At 33.1% G+C, this 17,573-nt stretch overlaps 1 protein-coding gene across 1 annotated transcript in view; it reads right to left on the reverse strand.

Annotated features, from left to right (window-relative positions):
- The window catches only part of wake (ankyrin repeat and fibronectin type III domain containing protein wide awake), a 198,867-nt gene that overhangs the window by 58,512 nt on the left and 122,782 nt on the right, over positions 1–17,573 (reverse strand). The gene's annotated exons all lie outside the window — the stretch shown is intronic.

The following is a 17,573-nucleotide window of genomic DNA, read 5'->3' on the forward strand; positions in this document are numbered from 1 at the left end:
ACAATGGAAAGTCACCAACGGTCAAAATATTCCAAGTAGATGGAGAAGGGTTAAGAAGTTAAACCGTTTTAATTTTTAATTTGAAATAACGCGGTACTTCGGTACCCAAACGTGTCTAGGTGGTGCGGTCGTGCGGACGTGCGGTGGACAAGGTTGGCAAGAATCAGCCTGACCAGATTAAACAAAGTGGTTTTATACGGTTTTACCTACTAAGAAAAATCCATGGTAAAGCAGATTTTTTAAAATCACTAATTAAAGCTCAAAAGCTGTGAAAACCATCGAAATAATATTTAACTTCTAATTAAATATGAATAACAAGAGTCATTCAATAATGAAAGTACGAAACTAAAACTTTCTAATTTGAATCGTCTGCTATAAGCATCCAGTCTAGGACAAATTCATATTAGGGCCTGATATAAGATTTTGTTTAGTGTTTTCTACTTTGTGTGGTCTTCTTAATGCATCTACACTGGGAAATTATCTCTTATTAGGGCCTGATATATATTTTTTACTGGTGGTCTGACCCTTGTTTTAACCGGTTAAAACTGAGGTTTCAAGCGTATAAAACCATACAGGCTTTTTAATTTTTAGTAAACGCCGGTTTTTTTACCACACCTGGCTGTGGATCTAAATCTTTCGTCTTCCGCTACTCCTAATGTGTGGCTTCTTCTGGGAACTTAGAGCAACTGTCGGCTCTATTATTGCCACCTGTATTATGATAAGGCCTTTGTTATTAGAGATGGCAATTAATCTAACCGATTCTTCGAAAACACGACTTTACTGGAGAACGTGGTGCCATCTATTAATGGCAAAGGAAGCTAAACTTCAAAATAACCACGTCGTCAGAGAGCCATAATTGAATATTTTAATTAGACAAGTTATACTCTACTTACGTCGTTAGTGGACTTTAACCTAAATTATATATCCCTTATAAAATTTATTGTAAAAAATTACTATAATTATTGTCAAAGTTACAAACGAGCCAATCAACGTTAGGGGTACTTTTATGTCCTGCCTTTTGGCTCAAAATGTAGCTAGAGTGTCTTGTCCCTAACGATTCGACAGATTAAAATCTCTGCTAATACGCCACGCCTCCGATGTTTTCGACGGCCGCCGAAAGACGGCGTAGCGATAGGTTTCGGTCGCGATTCTCGCGGCTTATAATACTGTTATGTGTGGCAGAAAAATAAAGTTTCGGTGTTTTAAATCAAATGCTTGACTTAATATCCAATTTAATAACAGACGAAATACTTAAAAGAGGTGGGGTGCTGTGTTTGTTGCTCCTAGCTTAGATAAAGCCAGGAGCAACAAACACAGCACCCCAAACAAGAAGAACGCAACCCATTGAATTGGGAATAATACTGATAGAATTACAATTACGATTTCGGTTGCCATGGTTACGCGGGACCTGTTCTGAGAAGACTGTACGACATTCATCTTTATAATTAGGCGGTAGCGCCATCTATATTTTGTAAAGTTATATGATTCACGCAAAAATTCAATTGCAATATAGTTGCCACCACTAGAGACAGATGCCGCCACGGTTGAACGATATAGTTGAAAAAGTCTCCATATTGAACGAAATTGGTCCCGCGCCAGCCAGATTTAGTTGTACCTCTATTTATTCCCAACTCAATGACGCAACCCGTCAAAAGTCGTGCATTTTTTTGTACATTTTTCATTGGCTTTAGCGCCTGCTGCCGTCGGAAGGGGAAAATTCATAAATTGTCTTTCCCCTTTCCGTAGAACGTTCAGCGAAAAGATTCGTCCAATGTGTGTTTAAAGGCTAACTGCGTTCTCCTTGTGTTTGTTGCTCCTAGATCCAAGCAACTATAATTGTCTTGCAAACAAGATGGTGAAACTACAATCGCTATTGAAAATTGGGGCTCTTATTGGCGATTGACTGTTTTCTAATTGTCGTCACTTTTACAGTCAATTTTGACCATAATTCTATGTGGAAATAAGAGTATATAGTTTGAAGGACACTTACAACGTTAGCATAGTCAAACGTTTATACTCGGTTTTTTAATGATAGATAAGAGACCCTACTTTAAGAATCCATGTCCTTAGAAATTGCGGACCCGAGGCAATAGGCGAAACTATAAAGTAAATTTGGTCTTAACCAATTTGTTAAAATGGGAAAACAAAATCACGTGACAACCATATCACAGCCAACTTCGATTCGGTAACTCTTGTTCATAGTTGGCCGTGCGACGGTAAATAAATAATATTCCTTCCAGATACTGCAGACAGTTAATTAACTTCCACCTTTCTATTACAAGATGTTTTAAGCAATAATAACAATTAGATAAGTTAGATGAATCGATCAAAATTTAAACCGCCATTAGCAAAATAAAATGAATAATAGTTCGTAATTCTTAGGATAGATGGCGTTGCCATTCTCCACAAAGTCACGTGACTTGCATCTTTTCAGCCCCCCTGCATGGACTTTATAATTTCGCCTATTGCCTATATTGCTTAGTCAGTAATAATAATAATAATAATAATAATAATATTATTAATAAATCAGCAATGCTAATACCCAAGGCACCACCTTAGGCCTAAGTCATCGAGCGACTTTTAAAGCCTTTAATTAATGTGTCCGGGTTACAATGCGTAAGAGGGTGGTGGCCAGCCCTGCAAGCCACGCTAGCCAACAGCTCCCTACACTAACTATTACACCGATTTTCCACGTGTTATTGTTATTTTGGGATATTTCGTATTATAGTACGCATTTCCACCAACAGATGGCAGACTTAGTCTAGACCTGAAAGAGTTGAGACTCTGTTTTAAAGAAGGAGACGAAGAACTTGAGCCTCGCGCCGATAACGAGTAAGCGAGCGAGGTTTAATGACGATGCCGCGGTAATGAAGAATCCATTTTAGGACTCAAATAACGACGCGATGACTGAGTCGCTGGCGGCAATATCATTAACGGGAAACAATCAGACCCCTCCCCCCACGGCACGCTTTCAATGTCCCTCCATTATTAGGCTAAAGCTAAGATTACGCGCTAATCTTAATTGTTTTTCCTCCCAAAACGTTGTTCCCCGTTCTAATGACACTTCGTCTCGCAGGTTCAGCGTTGCTCCGTCTTCCGATATCCCGCCTCAATCGATATTATCGATTGTGCCCAAATTAGCCTGATGGCTGCTGTAGGAGCGTTCTCTGATTATGTTCAATTATAATTCGGGATATATATATATACAGGGTGTTTCAAAAGGTTATGCAAAAATGTTAAGGAGTTGTAGGGGGTGAGTTGAGAAGTACGCCTGTTTTTTTCGAGTTCTTCGGTTTCCCCTTCCATAAAAACTTGTCGAGGTTAACGGTAATAGTTAGTGTAGAGAGCTGTTGGCTCGATCTCGTTGCATGCAGGGCTTGCCACCACCCTCCTACGCATTGTAACCCGGCCACCTGAATAAATGGCTTCAAAAGTCGCTGGATGACTTAGGCCTAAGGTGGTGCCTTGGGTATTAGCCTAGCTGATTATTATTATTATTATTATTATTATTATTATTATTATTATTATTATTATTATTATTATTATTATTATTATTATTGCCATTATTTTGTACGGGATTTCGGGATTTCGTAGAGATTTTGGAGATTTTATCATTATTTTTGAAGTGATTTTGGGATTTCAATGTTAATTTACCATAGAGGGAGTTTAAAGATTTTGCGGGATTTTGGTAAATATCCGACCCCTTGGTTTTTTTCCCATTTTCCTACGATGAGTGAAAAGAGCGCCAGAGAGCTTGAAAGTGTGGCCTACTAGCCCCTGAGAGTAGGCTGCAACAAGCGCAAAACCAAGCAGCAGGGACTTTAAATACTGTTTATGTTTACTTTTTTACGCTGGTTACCTCGATTTGGTTACAAAGTCCCTTTTTACCTATCACACGAAACCAAACCTTAAAGTTCGCATTTCCCTGCTGCTTGGTTTTGCGCTTGTTGTAGCCTACCTCCAGGGGATAGTAGGCCACACTTTGAAGCTCTCTGGCGCTCTTTTAACTCATCGTAGGAAAATGGGAAAAAAACAGGCATAGTTCTCAACTCACCCCCTACAACTCCTTAACATTTTTGCATAACCTTTTGAAACCCCCTGTATATATATATATATATATATATAGATAAATAGATTCCCGAAAGACGCTGTCGACAAACACAAAACACGTGACGCTGTTGTTCGAATCATGCTCGGTAGCGATGGAATACGAATGAGCGATTCTAATTAATAGAACAGTGCCCGAAGCGAGATACTCAATTTCAAAATGTTCCTTATTGATCTAAATAATTGCCAATGTAAAGCGTAATAAGGGCTAAAATCGTAGTCGTAGGTTGAAACATTTGAATTGCAGTCGATTGGTAAATTGTTATGGGGTAATTCGTAATTTGCTAAATTACCGCGGTGGTTAGTCGAAATTTGGTTAATTATACCATTATGGTAGATGGTAAGTTACCATTGGGGTAGATAGAAAGTTACCATTGCGGTAGATGGTAAATTATCTTTTGCGGTAGATTGCAAGTTACCATTGCGGTAGATAGAAAGTTACCATTGCGGTAGATGGTAAATTATCTTTTGCGGTAGATTGCAAGTTACCATTGCGGTAGATAGAAAGTTACCATTGCGGTAGATGGTAAATTACCTTTGGGGTAGATGGTAAGTTACCATTGCAGTAGATAGAAAGTTACCATTGCGGTAGATGGTAAATTATCTTTTGCAGTAGATAGCAAGTTACCATTGCGGTAGATAGAAAGTTACCATTGCGGTAGATGGTAAATTACCTTTGGGGTAGATGGTAAGTTACCATTGCAGTAGATAGAAAGTTACCATTGCGGTAGATGGTAAATTATCTTTTGCGGTAGATAGAAAGTTACCATTGCGGTAGATGGTAAATTATCTTTTGCGGTAGATAGAAAGTTACCATTGCGGTAGATGGTAAATTACCTTTGGGGTAGATGGTAAGTTACCATTGCAGTAGATAGAAAGTTACCATTGCGGTAGATGGTAAATTATCTTTTGCGGTAGATAGCAAGTTACCATTGCGGTAGATAGAAAGTTACCATTGCGGTAGATGGTAAATTACCTTTGGGGTAGATGGTAAATTACCTTTGGGGTAGATGGTAAGTTACCATTGCAGTAGATAGAAAGTTACCATTGCGGTAGATGGTAAATTATCTTTTGCGGTAGATAGCAAGTTACCATTGCGGTAGATAGAAAGTTACCATTGCGGTAGATGGCAAATTACCTTTGGGGTAGATGGTAAGTTACCATTGCAGTAGATAGAAAGTTACCATTGCGGTAGATGGTAAATTATCTTTTGCGGTAGATAGAAAGTTACCATTGCGGTAGATGGTAAATTACCTTTGGGGTAGATGGTAAGTTACCATTGCAGTAGATAGAAAGTTACCATTGCGGTAGATGGTAAATTATCTTTTGCGGTAGATAGCAAGTTACCATTGCGGTAGATAGAAAGTTACCATTGCGGTAGATGGTAAATTACCTTTGGGGTAGATGGTAAGTTACCATTGCAGTAGATAGAAAGTTACCATTGCGGTAGATGGTAAATTATCTTTTGCGGTAGATAGCAAGTTACCATTGCGGTAGATAGAAAGTTACCATTGCGGTAGATAGAAAGTTACCATTGCGGTAGATGGCAAATTACCTTTGGGGTAGATGGTAAGTTACCATTGCAGTAGATAGAAAGTTACCATTGCGGTAGATGGTAAATTATCTTTTGCGGTAGATAGAAAGTTACCATTGCGGTAGATGGTAAATTACCTTTGGGGTAGATGGTAAGTTACCATTGCAGTAGATAGAAAGTTACCATTGCGGTAGATGGTAAATTATCTTTTGCGGTAGATAGCAAGTTACCATTGCGGTAGATAGAAAGTTACCATTGCGGTAGATGGCAAATTACCTTTGGGGTAGATGGTAAGTTACCATTGCGATAGATGGTAAGTTACCATTGCGGTAGATGGTAAGTTACCATTGCGGTAGATGGAAAATTACCCCTTGCGGTAGATGGTAAATTATCTTTTGCGGTAGCTGGAAAATTACCATTGCGGTAGCTGGTAAGTTACATTTTGCGGTAGGTAGAAAGTTACCATTGCGGTAGATGGTAACTAAAAATTGCGGTAGATGGTAACTTACCATTGCGTTAGATGGTAATGCTAAATTAAGTTGATTGAAAATCCTAATTTTAATAAATTGCTTGGTTTGAAAATAGTTTTTATGTCTTAATTTTTACAAATTCCCAAAAAGCGGTCAAGGCCTATTTCTAACGCATGTGTTTTTCCGTTAGACACAATGACCAAAGTTTTCCATTTATCAAGCTACAAAGTCATTTTGGAAAAGCGAAAAGTCTCCTGAAAGTTTCTTTAATTAAAAGGAATGTAATTGAATAAAATTTCGAAAAAGCCCCAACATTTTCCCTTCTTTCGTTTGGGAGCAAAGCTGCGCATAAAGGAGAGAAAAATACAGTTTCCAAAAAGCCGAGATGAATTATTACCGCGCATACTTCAAAATAATAAAGAAACTTAGTTTATATTTTTCTTCTATCCTAAAATATCTCTTCTAGAAATGAAATTTTTGGAGAAATAACGTAAACAATTCCCCTTTTGATTTCAAATGTTTCTAATCTCTCCTGGAATTTGGTCCCGGAAGTGTGTAAATCTCGTACTAATGCACTCCAAAGAAATTTCAATAATCTTTTAAGAACTCAAAATATAATTAATGGTAAGCCACTTAAGAGTTTCGAGAAATCGAAATTATTATTTTTGCAAATCCAGAAATATTGGAAAAATTAGATTAATTAGAAATTGAAGGAAATTGGCAGAAATATTTATTTTGATATTTTAGGAATATAGGAAATATTTGGAACATTTTAAAGATATTGAAACTGTTGGAAATATATTACCAATATCGGAAATATTTGTGAAATAAGGGAAACATTGGAAAAATAACGTAAACGTCTGAGAAATATTGGAAATATCGGAAATATTAGTCAAGTATCGGAAAAAATGTAGAAAATTGGAAATTTTTGAGAAATACTCAAAATATTTGAGAAATATTGGAAAAATCTTAAACATTTAAGAAATATCGGAAATATTTGAGGAGTGCTGGAAATATTACTGAAATATCGAAAATCGAAAATATTAGTGAAATATCGGAAATAGTTGAGAAAAATTAAAAAATATTGAAAAACATTGGAAAAAATCTCAAAAAATATTAGAAGACAGTATTAGTAATCTAAATCTCAAAAAATATCTATAGAAATATCCATTTGTAGAAAAGCTATCACTCTAAAAGATTCTTTGGAATGTCTATAGAAAGTGGCGCGCTCACCAGGCGAAGATAAAGTAATTATAAGTTAATTTAACGTCTTCCAGCTCAAACCCCGAAATTGGGACGCGGGTCCTGACGGGCTGTCGGCGCCCATAAACAGAGACCATCCCGGATTTGCAAATGTCATCGCGGCCAACCCTCTTACCTTTCCTTTGCCTTGAGAGGTACCCGAGGCCAATTAATGCGGGTCCTTCGTCCCCTCTTACGACATCCGGGATAGTAGAAGAGGTTAAGCAGAGCACCCTAGAAGTCACGTGAACATATTAAACGTTTCACTTTCCCGCAGCGTTGCCAGACATACGATAATTATCGTAAAGTGCGATAATTTCATCGGCATTTTTAATGCGTACTATAATTTTCATGGCGTACGATATCGTACCATTATTTCGATAATTCTTCCTCAACGTACGATAATGTACGATGATTTTAAGATTTTTTGAAAAACCTACGAGCGGTTTAAATTGTATCTTTAATTTATTTAACTTCTACTTAAAAATGAATGCTATATATTTTCTGCCGATCGTGCTGCGTAGTCCTGAGAGTGAGTTTATTACTCCTAGCTGTTACCAATTTTTTTTTAAACATTTTTAAACATATTAAGTTCAGTTAATAATCATAATAGGCATTTTGTTTATTTCCCTGAAATAAAACTCTTGTAGTGCTTTCAAAGAAATCATCTAAATTCAACGCATTTATAAATTCAAATTTAACGCCAAAAAGAAATGTGCGATAATTTTCCAGGATAATCGAGAATTTTTCGGCCTGGATACGATTTTCAATCTGGCAACAATGCTTTCCTGTTTGTACTTCGGAGTCGAATATTAAACCACTTTAAGACGACGCCAAATTTCTGTTGTAATAAATTTATATATATTTTTAAATAAAAATAGTGATAATTATAATTTTCCAACTCAACCAAGACAGAGTTATGACAACTTATTATTTATCAAGCAGCATACTTGTTTAAAAGTGTAACTACTCCTAGGCCTTGTACAATTAAGACCAATTTGACGAAATACGTACAAGTCTACAAAGAGAGACATTTGCGGTACAGCCGGGCACACGAAGAAATAAATAATTGTATTTCGCCTATTTTAGTATTGTTCAAACGACGTTTTTAATTCTTCGTGTACCCTGGATTAGCCAAAGGTGTGCAATTTGTTAAAATTCGATTGCAAACGTACTTGATTGAGCTAGCCGGTGAACTGATTTGTAAGTCATGTTTATCCTCGAACGTCTAGGTACTCTCGACGTTGTTGTTAAAACTTCTAGAGCCCTTTGCTAAACCTCTCCAGTGATGCACAAAAAAATTTCTATCTATCTTTTTCGTATCTTTTTACATAGATGGCAGCAGCTATACTATCCTATCAATTTTTCCCTCTGAAATTTCTATAAAATATCATTTTATTTTTGATATTTTTGAGCAAAGATGGCGACAAAATCATTCACAATCTTTCATTTTATTTAGTTTTGGCCCTTTGATTTTTTCACGATCTTTCAAATTTCTTTAAAGATATGAGTTTCAATTAATTTCAATTCTTTTTTGCCCTTGCCTGAAAAATATCAATAGAAATCTTTAATGATTTGGATAAGTATCATTTCAAATAATTCTTTAGTTTTAATTATTATGAAACGTATATTTCAAAATATTTCAAAAACGTTCCACGATAAAGTAGAATCAAATTTTTTTCATATCAAAAGTTCTAAGTATTAAAATGAATATTTCAATTTTTATCTTTTGATTATTGATTCAGTAGTAAATGCTTCAACATTTGATTTTGATTTTATGGATTAGAATCGATTTTAATTTTAGTATTTTCAAAAACCAAATTATGGAAAATAAATAAAGCTATTGCATCGCCACAGCCCACACCGCCAGTTTGCAACACACATGACTCTAGCGGCGTCTGCGTGGGACGGTGGGAAAAATAACTTTTGGGAGTTTTGGTTTTAGTTTTGAAATCGCCTTTCAGGCTGCGCGGCGCAGAATCAAAGTCTCCGCTTTCCGCCCCCCCCCCCTGCCTTCGCCTATTCGCCCCCCCCCACCCCCACCGCTACGTTAAAAAACAGCGATAAAAACTGTGCGACCTTTGACCGCTCCTATCCCTTCTATCACTTAACAGTGTTTCGGGTTTGGCTATATTTCAGTATCACGTGAGATAGGTTCGCCGCTTAAATAGTGTATATCGGCATATCTAGATGGCGCTAAAATATTTCCTCTCAAATACAAAAAAAAATTAAAGAGAAACCAGAAAAAATCTATCATGTAATTTCTAATACAACAAATGGAAGCACTAGCTCTATTCCGCTCTTTTTTTCGCTAGGCTAGGTAAGAGAAGAATCTTTTCAAATATAGTTCGCTCCCGATTTATTTCCTTCAAAATTCTATCGCGATCATTTTGCAATGTAGAAGATCATATCAAAATCGTATAATTTTATTTTTTTTTTTCGGATAAAGTATCATCTCGTATCCTAAAAGTATCCAAAGATACGAGCGCGCCCATCACTGAACCTCTCTAGTAAATGGACTGAATTTTTGTTTAATACCAGCTGGCTTAACTTGGACGTCGAGTCGGTCAAGATAAGGAGATTATTTTCTTCCTTATTTAAGGATTAAGAATATTCAGCGGAAATAAATTATTTCGGATCTCTTGGTAAATATAAATTTTCATTAAAAAATGTTTACAACGAGTTTGACGCTGACATCCAGCCCTTTCGTTTAGCGCCAAAATTACCATCCGGAGTTCTGGGTAATTTTAAACCGCCATAAATAAGCAAAGAAAGCCTGCCAGTGGGCGTGGCAGTAACGTTACGGCCAAAATTTCAAAAATTAACGTAGTATGGAAAAAATATCTTTTATCCATAACGCATAAATACATAATTACATTAATATTGATCTTTTATATAAAATTTATATTACAGTTAATATTTTAAATTATTTTATATTACAGTTAATATTTTAAATTATTTTATATTACAGTTAATATTTTAAATTATTTTATATTACAGTTAATATTTTAAATTATTTTATATTACAGTTAATATTTTAAATTATTTTATATTACAGTTAATATTTTAAATTATTTTATATTACAGTTAATATTTTAAATTATTTTATATTACAGTTAATATTTTAAATTATTTTATATGACAGTTAATATTTTAAATTATTTTATATGACAGTTAATATTTTAAATTATTTTATATGACAGTTAATATTTTAAATTATTTTATATGACAGTTAATATTTTAAATTATTTTATATGACAGTTAATATTTTAAATTATTTTATATGACAGTTAATATTTTAAATTATTTTATATGACAGTTAATATTTTAAATTATTTTATATGACAGTTAATATTTTAAATTATTTTATATGACAGTTAATATTTTAAATTATTTTATATGACAGTTAATATTTTAAATTATTTTATATGACAGTTAATATTTTAAATTATTTTATATGACAGTTAATATTTTAAATTATTTTATATGACAGTTAATATTTTAAATTATTTTATATGACAGTTAATATTTTAAATTATTTTATATGACAGTTAATATTTTAAATTATTTTATATGACAGTTAATATTTTAAATTATTTTATATGACAGTTAATATTTTAAATTATTTTATATGACAGTTAATATTTTAAATTATTTTATATGACAGTTAATATTTTAAATTATTTTATATGACAGTTAATATTTTAAATTATTTTATATGACAGTTAATATTTTAAATTATTTTATATGACAGTTAATATTTTAAATTATTTTATATGACAGTTAATATTTTAAATTATTTTATATGACAGTTAATATTTTAAATTATTTTATATGACAGTTAATATTTTAAATTATTTTATATGACAGTTAATATTTTAAATTATTTTATATGACAGTTAATATTTTAAATTATTTTATATGACAGTTAATATTTTAAATTATTTTATATGACAGTTAATATTTTAAATTATTTTATATGACAGTTAATATTTTAAATTATTTTATATGACAGTTAATATTTTAAATTATTTTATATGACAGTTAATATTTTAAATTATTTTATATGACAGTTAATATTTTAAATTATTTTATATGACAGTTAATATTTTAAATTATTTTATATGACAGTTAATATTTTAAATTATTTTATATGACAGTTAATATTTTAAATTATTTTATATGACAGTTAATATTTTAAATTATTTTATATGACAGTTAATATTTTAAATTATTTTATATGACAGTTAATATTTTAAATTATTTTATATGACAGTTAATATTTTAAATTATTTTATATGACAGTTAATATTTTAAATTATTTTATATGACAGTTAATATTTTAAATTATTTTATATTACAGTTAATATTTTAAATTATTTTATATTACAGTTAATATTTTAAATTATTTTATATTACAGTTAATATTTTATATTATATATATATATATATATATATATATATATATATTTATTTATTTATTTATTTTTTTTTTAATAGAGCTAATACCCAAGGCACCTTCGACAACTTAAGCAATGTTGCTGGTGCATGATCAAGTAACAGGTTGCCGGGTTACAATGCGTAGAAGGGTGGTGGCAAGCTCTTCATGCCACGCGAGCCAACCGTCAGCTCCCTACACTTACTATTACCGTTAACCTCAGCAAGTTTTTATGGGAAGGGGAAACCGAAGATCTCGGGGAAAAACCTCTTTAACCGATGGGGAGAGAACTTACAAACTCTACGCAGATCTAGTGGTTCCGGATTTTCACCCAGTTAATATTTTATATTATTTTATATCACGATTAATATTTGATATTATTTTATATCACGATTAATATTTGATATTATTTTATATCACGATTAATATTTGATATTATTTTATATCACGATTAATATTTGATATTATTTTATATTACAGTTATATATTTTATTTTATATTACAGTTAATATTTTATTTTATATTACAGTTAATATTTTATATTTCATGCACTTATAAAAGTTAACATATTTCATGCACCTATAAAAGTTAATATATTTCATGCACTTATTAAAAGTTAATATATATGAAATGCATTTATTAAAAGTTAATATATACGAAATGCACTTATTAAAGTTAATATATTATATGAAATGTACTTATTGAAGTTAATACATTATGTGAAATGCACTTATTAAAGTTAATATTATAGTTAATAGTTTATGCTAAATGCATATAAAAGTTAATATTTTATGCTAAATGCATATTAAAGTTATTATTATAGTTAATATTATAGTTAATATTTTATGCTAAATTCATATTATAGTTAATATTTTATGCTAACTGTAATCTTAATTTTATTTTCCCATCAATGGAGAGCGCCAAGAAATGGTTAATCGGCGGGATCATAAGTAGTAGATCATCTCGCCTTACTTAGTTAGTTGTTCTCGGTAACCTGGTTCCGTTTTAGCGTTCATTTACATCCGCTACAAGCGATAAAAACTTAAAAAGCAGTTTGAATTTTATCCAAAGAATGGCTCGAAACTACACCAAACAACAGCAACAACAACGGCCAATAGCGTATCGCGAATAAAAGTGGGTTCAATTTTTCAATTGTCACAATTGCAATCTCTTTTCGAAGCGCAATAAAAGAAAAACCAAAAGTTACTGGGCGAACAGGAAGGGGTGGCTGGAAGATCGAAGCTGCAGCACGTTGCGAGGGGTCCGACATTCAGAAAAATTCCGTAGACCGGAAAAATCCAGAATAAACGAAAAATCCTCCAAATATTTTCAAGAATTTATAAAATCCTGGATTTTTAACAAATCCACTTAATCCGTCGTAAAAAGTCTACAGAATCCATAAATTCATTTAAAATACAAAAACGTTGATTTTTTAAATCCTGGGAAAAATTTACATATTACAATGAATATCCACAAATTCACCAAATAGTCCTTTAAATAAAAGATCATACATAGCCGATTATAGAGTTTGTGCCGCTGCGACTGGACATATAACTGGTTTGTCTATGGTTTCTCTTTATACTGCCAAAGCTGAGAATTTTCTATGCATAGATCTGGCAGCATTTTTCAACAGAGGGGCAAGACAGTCAGAGAGGGGTTTATTTAACCATGGGCCAAATAATGATAAATCCAGGACATGACTCTGGTACCTTCATACGTACTAAATCGGTCGTCCACCAAAAGTAACGGGCGGCCATTTTAGTAGGCGGGGAAACGGTGCAAATAAAAAAAATTGGGAGCAAAATCAAGCAGAAATTTCCGGTTTCCCGAACGCCATCTTGTGTTGACTAAGTCGAAATTCGGAAATAAGTGGCGGTTGTAATTCGAAAATCCTGCCATATTGGCTCCTCATTTTTAGATTAATGTTAACGATGCTAGGAAAGTATATGTTTAATATTATATAATTATATATATTATATTAATTATGAACCTAGTACGTAAAAAAAATACTTACATTAATAACCACACGTAGATATGATAACCGTGAATAAATATTCCAGGATATTTACTACGACGACCACGTGTATTATTTTTGAAAACTGCCCCTAAAAAATTTGCCCCCAAAATGACGTGGGTCCGCGATCGCGCATTTTTCCCAATAGGGGGCAATAGTGGTCGGGTGTTAGCGCTGTTGGACGGGTTTTTCATGTCCTGGATTTATCATTATTTGGCCCATGATTTAACCGCCTATTCTCGGAACAAATTCCTAGGAATACGTAGATTTTTTAAAAAATATACAAATCCTCCAGAAAGTTTAATAAATTCAGCAAAAATTACAAATACGTGGATTTTTTATCAAAAATACAGTAGAATTATAAAAAAATTCGCAAACCCAGGTAAATCTCAACCCGTACATTCGGTTTCTTAATGTGAGACCCCTTCGGCTACTATCGGTCTTTTGGTTCTCATTTTCGCCGACAGATGTCGAAAGAATCGCTTCCTTGCGTCCGGGAAAACGTCTCATTAGAAATAGAATCGGAGCCGGCAGCACTGCCGGGATAATAAAATGAAAACGGCGCCCAATAATTCGGTATAGCCGTTTCGGCGCGCGGCCACCAGAGGGACTGTAAAAGAAAATCCAACGGCCGAAACATTTTGGCCTGACGGAGCGGAAATTACGCGCGGAATTGGAAGACGCCGGGAAGCTCCTGTTTCGTTACTAGCGCCCCCTATTGAAAACTTCCCTCAAAAGGAAATCCATAAAACGACTCCTTAGAGAAATATCTCAAAACTGCACAACGAGTTAACGTCACCTGAGAATAAACGCTTCGACGGTAGAGGGTCGTCTAGCCTTTGAAAGAAGTACCGGGTAAATGTCGTTCATCTATAACCGACAACGCGAATGACGGCGTGAAGTTAGATTAAGGTCTTAATTGAAAACGGACTGTAGCAAAATTCTCCTTTTGACCCTTGTAACTGTTAGAGGCTATTTCCTAGAAGCCGGGTCAGCTTCAAGAGGAATATACACAATATTTTGAAAATATTGTTTCTAAATGTCCACGGAGATATTTGATGTTCAATTTCCTATTTTTAAGTTGAATCGTATTAGCGATAAGTGTAGTATCTGCTTTGAGGGAAAGATGAATGCTGTAAGTATTGAAGGTAAGATAAATTGAAATTTTTCTTTTAAAAACATTGAATTAAAGTTGTCTTTTTTAAAGAAGAAATTTTCAGTTTGTTCTTTATGTCCTAACATTTCCAATTTTTAACACATATTTAAGTACACGTTTTATATTTGTAACCAAAATTAATTGTCTAACATTTTGACCCATTTTAAAATTTCCAGGTTTTCCACGATTTTCAGGTACTACGGCAACGCTGTCGATAAAATCTTTCACATGCACCGAAAATAAAGATTGGTACCTACAAATTGATCTAATGTTTGCCAAATTAATTAATATATTTTAAGTTATTACTACTTAGTGGCTTACCAGATCAGGTTCGAAAATATTTATCTTTGTTTACTGAACTTTTTTTTGTTAACTGCTAATGATCAGCTAAGCTGCGCCCAAGTCATCGAGCGACTTTTAATGCCTTTAAACAGGTGGCCGGATTACAATGCGTAGGAGGGTGGCGGCAAGCCCTTCATGCCACGTGAGCAAACAGCTCCCTACACTCACTATTACCGTATACCAGGAATCCATGCCTCTACTTGGAATGCTTATCGCGGCAGATTTTCGTCTCCTTTAAGTTTACTTCCCGCCGCGCAAATATCCTGGTGGTAGGCCAGCGTGTTCTACAACAATGTGAGAGGGGAGCACGCGCAGAGGGGATTTTTTTTTCTCATAGGCGGGGCCAAAGCCGTCAGAGTGATCTTACCATACGCGATACGGTAGGATAAGCATTCCAAGTAGAAGTATGGATTCCTGCCGTTTACCTCTACAAGTTTTTAATCAAAATGAATGAATGAGTATGACATACCAAATGCCCCATCTGTTTCATACTCTTATATATTTGTGCACTTGATAATATTTAACAAGCAACGTTAATAATATATTTGCTAATGTTTTGTCTCTTTTAGAAGGGATTTTCAAAAGTTAAATTAAATAATAAAAATATGTAAAATTATATGATAAAGGTAAGGTATTGGCAGAACAGATCTCAATAACCAAGAAATATTTTAAGAAGATATAGGTATTAATAAAATTTACTGAATTAAATTTAGATAAGGGTAAAATTTGTATAAAAACTAGGGGTAGTTAAAAATTTACGATATTAAAAACAAATCAACGATAAGAAAAATGTTTTGATATTTTCTTAAATTTTTAACTGTAGAAATTAATCAGAATTAATTTTTCAGTCAATTCCGTCGCTTGAAAGCCCGCAATGTAATTAACTTTTGATTTAATAAAATTGTTTTAAAATACGAAGTATCCGTCGTAATATTTTCATTTAGTTTATTGTAAATAAAAACTTGTTTTTAGTTATATATATTTTTGATTTTATTTTATAAAACGTTTCGCGCTCGGCGTTAATTTAGTTATAAGTATTGTGTCTACCGTTTTTTGTAAATCAATTATCCTTGGCCAAAAGAAATGAATCTTGATGTTTCTTCTACAAGTATTTGAGGTTAATTTATTAAGTTAATAAGAATTAATGAAAAAAGTGTGGAATAATTAGCAATCTCAGCTTTACAATTGACGGAATGGTGTTTCGCTCTAGTAACTCTATTAACAATAGGTCAGGCCTTCGGGACACCATACACTGAGAGTTAATTAGCGGATAATACGGTTTACTGATTTATTTGGGCCCCGTTGGATACCTGACCGCGGATAAACCGGTTATGTTACATTTACTAATATAGTACTTTTTTATAATGCCTTTTTTAGTGCCTTTAATTAACGTGGCCTTGTTAATAAAAATGTCCTCGCACCCATTACAAACTCCCTATATTCGCCATTGTAGGTGGTGGTGTTTGAAAACCGCTTTCATATTTGCTGTAGACTTCTGCTATATAGTGCTTTATTAGATTTTAAACATTATGATTTGTGTTGCAAACTGTACTAATTAAACAGTGAACCTTTCTGAAACACACTCTCGTATGCAGTTAAATTAAAATATCTCAATGTTGGGTCATTATTTCATTTATAATATTCATATCTATGGAAAAACTGTATACTTAGGTCATCTTAGATATATTGAAAAAATCGACCATCTGACTGTTGAGTTAGAAAATTACAATTGAAATGGTTAATTTGAACCGTACCATTTGTATTGCCAACTAGCGCTTCTAACTGATTTTCAATCTGAAAGTAATTTCAGAAATCAGAAACTGATTTTGCGATTTAAGAGCGCAATTTCCGAACTGATTTCTGGTTTTTGAGCTAATTTTAAGATTTTGGAACTGATTTTCGTACAGATTTCAGGATTGTCAGATAATTTCAACATTACTAAAATCATTTTTCTCTAGAGTGTACTGGGTCAAACTGCAAAAAAAGATAGTTTAAACTCGATATTAATCTGAATTCATTGTAAATCGACAAACAGAAACTGTTCAGATTTCGGTTGCCTCACAGTTATAGATTTTACATAGCCACTGATGAAAATTCTTTCAAAATTTTAATTGTTCATTTTGATAAACTGAATCTGGTGAGATGAGTTATAGCAGATACAGAATCAGATAAAACTTTAGATTTGGAAATTTAAAAGATTAACATGATCAAACTAACTTGGCCGTTGGAAGTATAACTACCAATTTACAAAAAACCATAACTACAGTGAT

Source organism: Leiobunum rupestre, chromosome 1 (genome assembly GCF_980474605.1).
Source record: "Leiobunum rupestre chromosome 1, qqLeiRupe1.1.hap1, whole genome shotgun sequence".
Lineage (NCBI taxonomy): Eukaryota > Metazoa > Arthropoda > Arachnida > Opiliones > Sclerosomatidae > Leiobunum > Leiobunum rupestre.